This window comes from Caloenas nicobarica, chromosome 17 (genome assembly GCF_036013445.1).
Source record: "Caloenas nicobarica isolate bCalNic1 chromosome 17, bCalNic1.hap1, whole genome shotgun sequence".
In the NCBI taxonomy this organism is placed as follows: Eukaryota; Metazoa; Chordata; class Aves; order Columbiformes; family Columbidae; genus Caloenas; species Caloenas nicobarica.
The window spans coordinates 1,031,575-1,037,567 of NC_088261.1; positions in this window are offsets into that span (position 1 = coordinate 1,031,575).

The window sequence follows — 5,993 nt, forward strand, 5'->3', positions numbered from 1 at the left end:
GCTGTCTTAATCAAAGTGTGCTGACTAAGAGCCTTCATTTCCTGACCTCTTGCGCTGCAGGGCTGGGAAGGGAGCTCGGGATGAGCAGCTGAGAGGGTCCTGGTGGCTTTTCAACAGCTGCAGAGGGGTCAAGCTTCACATCTCCTGGGGTTCCTTTCATTTCCAGCTGAAAACTGGGGTTATTTGTATTATTAATTACTTATTAGAAAGCTTTAGTCTGAGCACGGGTACTGAAGGATGTTGAAACTGTTAGGTATTTGTGGAATTGATTTACTCTGGTGTCAGGATGTCGCTTTTGTCACGCTTGTGTGTTGAGAAGTGGAACTTGGGAGTCTGGTTTTATTGTGCAGGCTATAAAATCTCCTCTTTAAAATGTTGATGGGTTTCTCGTTCAAGCCAAGCGGTGCGATGATGTGGGTTGGTGTCGCAGGGAACAGATTGTCCTTCCCCTGGTGCTGGAGCGCCTGGAACTGGGAAAGCGTTTGTGCGGTGGGGTGTTCACCGTGTTCATGCTCCCTGCGTGGGCTGCACTGAACAAAGGGTTCGGCTCCAAGTTCTGCCTTTGTGGTCTGTAGATGTGTGCACACCGCGGTTCAGGCTTCCAGATATTGGCCTTCCCAATCTCGAGGATTCAAACCAATGCCTTGGCTTCCTTGCACAATATACACACAACCTGTAGATGCTCTGGGCTACAGCTCGGTGCTGCTTAGGCAAGTGATGGGTGAGTATGGTCCTGTCTGAACCCCTCTCCACCTCTCACCGGTGCTCTTCTGACTCATCTTTTACAGACTTTTTTCTGTGAAGCTGGTCCCAGTGCTGGAGTCTTTGTGAGCAGCTGAACTGGAGCTGTTGTCACTGCAGGACGTAGGAGCAGGGTGGCTGTGGTCCAGGAGGCTTTCTTACCGATGTCAAAGCAGAAGAGGTAGAACATAGTTCAGACTGACAGTCCCGAGGTGGTTGCACCATCTCCAGGGGATGCAGATGCTGCACTTTGAGTGTTTGCAAGCAAACGGGTCTCCCTCGGTCTGCTCTCGTATCCCAGAGATCTTCCAAGGTGCGGTGTGTGGTCAGCGGATCCAAACACGTACGTGTTAGTTGGGAAATGGTGGGTGGTTTTCTTTAAGAGTTTAGAGTAGCCCTGGACTACTGCGTTCAGGGGGATGAATGTGTTAGTTCTCGTTTGTGACAAGGGTTAACTCCTCCTGCTGTTGGTGTTTTCCCTGGTTTGTGGCTGTGTCCACCCTGGGAATCTGCAGCGGCCGGGGGCAGCTCTCCCAGTGCCTGCTCTGTGTCCCTGGTTTTCCTCTGGCTCTGCAGAATGACACCCTGTTTCCTATTTGTGTTGTAAGCTGCCTAATTTTTTTAGCTGCAGTAAATACAACATTGTAGGGTAAGATTAACCAAACTAAGGAGGTGCTGGTGAGTAACAACTAGGCATCTCTTCTTTCTTTAAAATAAAAAGTCTCAGCCTGTATTAGATACATTAATAGCTTCAGTAGTACTCCAGAGGTGTGGGCTTTTTTATTTTTTGTGTCTGTTATGGACAAGGATGAATGGCTTTGCTGAGATGGGGGAGGTGAATATTGGGCTGCTTAGAAAAGGGCAGGTCAAAGAACAGGGGAGGCTGGAACCAGTTAGTTGTATTTGCACCTTCCTTTCTGAGCTGCAGTGCTGAGCATCGTGCCCTGTCAGACCTCGGGAGCGGAGCTGGGCTGGGTTCTGGGGGTCGCACCCCTCATCGCCCCAGCCGCACAGCGGCTGCGTAATTCTTGGCTGCAAACCCGAGGTCGAGCACACGTGCGTCTGTGCTAAGCAATCCCACGGGGTTAGTTTGACTAGAGCCATTCAAAGGGGCTTTTCCCTTTCGAAAAGTGGTAATTTTATTACGGGCAAAATGAATGAGGTCTCTGGAGACGCCTAATTTATCACTTCCTCCTGGAGAGCTTCCCGCCAGCCACGAGGCGCGATCCCGAGTTCCCTGCGCAGGAAGCCCAGACCCCCTCTTGGGCTCCCCGGTCCGGGGTGGGGATGGGGGACGCTCCCGGGTGGGGATGGGGGATGCTCCCCAGCTTGGGGTGGGGATGGGGGACGCTCCCGGGGTGGGGATGGGGGATGCTCCCCAGCTCGGGGTGGGGATGGGGGATGCTCCCGGGGTGGGGATGGGGGATGCTCCCCAGCTCGGGGTGGGGATGGGGGATGCTCCCGGGGTGGGGATGGGGGATGCTCCCCAGCTCGGGGTGGGGATGGGGGATGCTCCCGGGGTGGGGATGGGGGATGCTCCCCAGCTCGGGGTGGGGATGGGGGATGCTCCCGGGGTGGGGATGGGGGATGCTCCCCAGCTCGGGGTGGGGATGGGGGATGCTCCCGGGGTGGGGATGGGGGATGCTCCCCAGCTTGGGGTGGGGATGGGGGACGCTCCCGGGGTGGGGATGGGGGATGCTCCCCAGCTCGGGGTGGGGATGGGGGGCGCTCCCCGGCCCGGGGTCCGCGCTCCACAGCCCCTGCCCCGGGCAGCTGAGCCCAAGCTTGTCCCTGGGTGACGGCGCCTTCCTGGCAAACCCTCCGGAGCCCCAGGGCCGGTCCTTGGGCAAAGCCCACGATGGTTTTTCCTGTGGCTCGTAGCCTGAAAGGCTCTTCAGTGAGGGAGCCGGGAGGAGCCCGGAGGGTGTGTTTGGAGCGGCGGAGGAGAATGGTGCCCTTGTCCGGCACTGGCACTCGAGCTGCCGACACGAGGAGCGGTTCAGCTCTCACCTCGCTCAGCCACGTCTGCAGCCGGTCCTGGCACCCTGGGACCCTGGTGGAAACTTCACTGGCCATGGGTTTTTTCTAAAGATTAAAAAAAAAAAAAAAAAAAAAATCAGGTGAGAACTTTATTCTTTCTTTCGTTCTATTGTGTCACCGAATCTGTCAGGTCCCCTCAGTGCTGTCCCTGGGAAGCCTGTGTGTCAGAGGCTGCTGAGTGAGAATTAAAGAACATGTGGCTTGCATTTAGTTTATTGTCTCAGGGGCTCTGTTTTGGCTTCAGCCACCTCTGCTTCCTCTGCCCTTCCTTCCCGGCCCCCTTCAAAAGAAAAACCAGCAACACTGCAAAGTGAGAGGAAAAAATTCTGGCTGTATTGGGCAACCGCGGGAATGGTGGCACCTGGGGGAGGGTGTCAGCCGTTTTGTGAGCGGTTCTTGTACGACTGTCACTGCAGCCCCTCAGAGCCAGGCCTGCCCGGCCTCTACCCGCCCTGGCACTGCGGGTAGTTTGGGTGGGAGGGACAGAAGATGGATCCACTCTGGAGCAGTTCTGCCCCAACACGCTCCCAGTTTCCAGCCACAAGCAATGCCGGGACTTCTGAGCCAAAAGCTGCACACAGCATTGCCCTTAATAGGCACACATAAACTGTCTCTGGTGAATTTGTGTAATGGCATTTTGAGTCCATTTGTCCTTCTGACCTTCACAACATCCTGTGGCGATATGTCCCACAACTTAATTACACGTGAGTGAAAAAAGTGCTTCCTGTTTGCTTTTTAAATTGCCTGAAAGCATCCCTGGGTAATCCATCCTCCTGGTACCACGGAAAGGTGAGTAACGGCCCTTGCTTTGCCTTGTCTATACTGCCGGGCAGTCTACAGGCTTCTTTGCCGTAACCTGTCTCCATTCCAGGCTGAAGCGTCCAAGGCGTATTTGCCTTCTTACACGGGAACGGGTGGGTGCCGCGCGCCCCCCGCCACCCGGGGCTGGCCCTTCTCTAGCCCCGTAGCGCCCTTGCGAGGTGTGCGCCGCAGCTTTCCTCCTCCTGCCGAATCGAGAGCATAGAAGAGCTGCTGCAGATTCCCAGGTACGTGGTTTCGTGCCTGAACCCGGGGCTGGGTGTTTGTGACGGCATTCTCATCCTCGCAGGAGGCGGCGCTGGGAGCTGCTGTGACTGCACCGAGGTGTCAGCCTTCCCGAGACGGGACCTGGGATCAAAGGGACTTGCTGGTTTGTGCGGTTGATGTCCCAGCTTCAAAACCCCGTCTGCTGCGTGTGTGATGTTCTTCTTTTATACCTGAACCCTGCAGTCTGGATTCAAGAATGCTGATGAGATGTTTCATGCTCTTTCAAGTGAGGTGCCCTCATTTCTGGAAAACAGCACTTACAAAGTGATTTGTAGATCTGGGGTTTGCTCCTGTGTGTTGTCTGGGTGGAGTGTGTGTGTCTCTCCGAGTGCACCTGAACTGCGGTTCTGGCCCCCTCAAGAAGTGCTCTTTGGTTTGTAGCTGCAGACAGCAACACAAGTGTCTCGTGGTTCTATCCTGTCCCCTCCTAAGCTCTCCTGTCCCCAGCGTGGAGGGGACACTGGGAGGGACAGTGGGGAGCCCAGCCCTTCCTCAGGAGACGCGTCTTCTCCATGGGAGGATTATTTCGTCAGAGCAGGAAAGAAGCATTTGGCTGCCTTGCCAAGGCCATAGCCCTGATTCTTCTGCTGCGTTTCTGGGTGTTGAAGCACAAGCTCTGTGCGAGCGGCGCCGCGCTGCGCCGCTGGGGACACACCGGGCGTCCCACGCGGTCCGTGCGCAGCGTGGAGCTCTGCGCGCCCCGGCTGAGGAAAGAGTCAGAGCGGAGAAAAGTTGGTCTGGGCGCTTTTTTTTTTTTTTCCCCCTCTATTTTGTACCTGTCCTGTCCCCTTTACGCACCCCCAGGTGCTGCTCCTTCCACCTTTGCTGCTGATTTCAGGCATGAAAACGGGGGCTGCTGAGCTCCCAAGCAAACAGATGGGTGAAGCGCGTCCCCGGTGCCTGCGTCCCGCTATGTCCCCGGTGCCTGCGTCCCGCTATGTCCCCGGCAGGGCGCGGAGCAGCAGATGGCACTCGAGCATAAGCTGAGCCTTGTGCTGCCGACAGCAAGCCTGAGTTGTTTTTGCCTGATTAGTGCAAGAGAAGCATCCAGGCTCTCAGTCCTTGAAGGAAGACGTATATGTGAGCCATAAGATGTCTATAGGCCCTTGATCTACATGCTTTGCATGCTCCTCTCTGCTCGCAGGTGCCGATTGTATCTCTGCTTGTGCGGATTTGTCTTTACACAGTGTCTGGACTTGAGATGATAACGGAAAAGCATTACTTTTCACTTGCAGAGACTGACCCCTGATTTGCTGGGATGTTTTTCTCAGCGACTGTGGCGAGCTTTCCGCACAGAGCTACCCCTGCGCACAGAAGCAAGATTACTTTTTTCAAATCAGGTTTTTTTTTTTTCCCCCTAGCCAAAATGAAGTGAGCTCACTGTGCTCACACTGAAAAATGGACTTGTAGACGTGGATACTGAAAAACTTTTGTGTTTGGAAGTAGATCTCGGCACCCAATAAGAGCAGCGCGATCCCGGGGCTGTGTCCGTCTGTCCAGACGGACCCGACTCCGCCGCTCGCTCGGGTTTTGCCCCTGGGCTGGGTCTGCCCAGGAACCAGACAAGCACTCACCCCCTTGTCTGCTGAACATCTTCAGGCCGTGCGTGCCTGCACCCCTTATTGAAAATGGGGAGAAAAAAATGATTTCTGAGCCCCCAGCTCTACTGTGTGTGAGACCCACATAAATACATGGGTTTTGTTACAGCCTGACCTCTCGGGCTCTGCACTGAGGAGGTGCCCTGTTGCTTCCGCTTGTCTGACCCTGGGTAATAGAAGAGCTAAATGCTTATTACCTTTTTGTAGCCTTTTCCAGTTGCCAACCAGACATGTCTGGTTTGGGGTTTTGTTTTGTTTCTTTGTTGCTGTGACTATGCAGGATGCTCCATCTTGCTGTAATTACGGTTCCATCATTGTCTTGCCATGAAAACATCTGCTGTCTCCCTGCGATCTCCACCTCTCCTATTTCTTTTGAGAATTTCGTGGATCACAATGACCTTCTATTTTCCATAACATCTCGTGCATCTCGGTGTACACAGCTGTTTCTCCTGTGTTCTCCTGTCTCTCCATCTACCTCTTTTTTTTTTCCTATTGGCATCTCCGATGCATTCATCTGTTTATCAAATC